This window comes from Miscanthus floridulus, chromosome 2 (assembly GCF_019320115.1).
Source record: "Miscanthus floridulus cultivar M001 chromosome 2, ASM1932011v1, whole genome shotgun sequence".
In the NCBI taxonomy this organism is placed as follows: Eukaryota; Viridiplantae; Streptophyta; class Magnoliopsida; order Poales; family Poaceae; genus Miscanthus; species Miscanthus floridulus.
This window is the reverse complement of record NC_089581.1, coordinates 176546956-176548312: the sequence shown is the minus strand read 5'-3', so window position 1 is coordinate 176548312 and position 1357 is coordinate 176546956.

Sequence of the window (1357 nt, the reverse complement as noted above, 5' to 3'; positions counted from 1 at the left end):
ATTATATTCCCATAAATCCTTGGTGTCTTGGTTCGGTCGATAGGATTAACAAGACCGATAGCCACCTTGATTGTGGAATTCCCCTTCGGAATGTGTAGCTCACATGTTGTACAAGGTTCAGTGATGTCATCCATAGGGAAGCATAGTCCTATGTCTCCTTGATTTGGTATCTCCATGGAAGCGCAGCTGCTTTTCAACTGAACAGATTGGCTAATGTTGATTCCTGGCTCTGATGCCTGCTTGCTTGCACTCACTGCTATTTGCACTTGCCTTTTGATTTCCTCCTGCATTCTCGCTTCAAGGTTTTTTCCCGCTCCTGTGCTTCATGCACCGCTTCCTCCAACCTCTAGAGCCGTTGTGCCTCTTCTTCCTTCTTTCTCTGGTGGCTTCTGTAGGAAGGTCTGTCCTGAGGGAATCCATGCTCCCATGAGACACTTCCTTTGCCTCTAGTTCGGCCACCATGTTCAATAGTCCCGATGGCGTATGTCAGCTCATCCTTCTCTCTGTTGGGCCTGAACACACCACTAGCAGTAGCTCTCTAAGCATAAAACAATCTTTCTGCTGCTTCTTGCAGTCTTGCGCCATAAACGCACTTCCCTGTCTCCTGGTCTAGTGTTCCCCCATGAGCGAAAAACTAATTCTTTGCACGTTCTCCCCACTCGAGTGATTCTAGTCTGATACCCTTGGCAAGAAGGTTAGCTTCTATTTTGTTCCACTTCTTAATGGCAGTTGGGTAGCCACCTGATCCCAAGTTATGGTGGTATGTCTTCTGTTGGGCATTACGTTGGTTCTTTATCACCCGACTCACACCCTCTTCCAAAGTCTTGTACTGTACAAACTCATCCCAATAAAGCCTCTGCTTTGAGATTGGGCCTGGGACAGTAAAATCTGGTGCTATGTTCTTCTTGACATACGTCGTGTATAGGTGTTTCTTCCAAGTCTGAAACTGGGTGGCCATCTTCTTCATTGCCCAATCCCTAACTCGCTCCTTCAATTCATCACCATCTATTATATCATCATAACCATCTGTTTGGAGCGTGAAATGTACCAAGACATCTTTCCAAATTAACGTCTTGTCACGATCAGAGACAAAACTGATATGAGGAGCATTGGTCTTCTTCTTCCATTCACGGGTACTAATCGGGAGCCGGTCCCATACAAGGTAACCACAGTGGTGCACAAATTTCATTTTATTCGGCCCCCCTCGGTTCTCCTGTATCCACATTGAACTCCGAGATGATGAAGCGGCCCTCCAATGGCTTTTTGGGACCTCGAACATTTTTACTCTTCGTTGTAGTTGTTGATGTCGATCCAGAGGGCTACAAAACATAAACATTATTTTTAATGTCATGAGCAT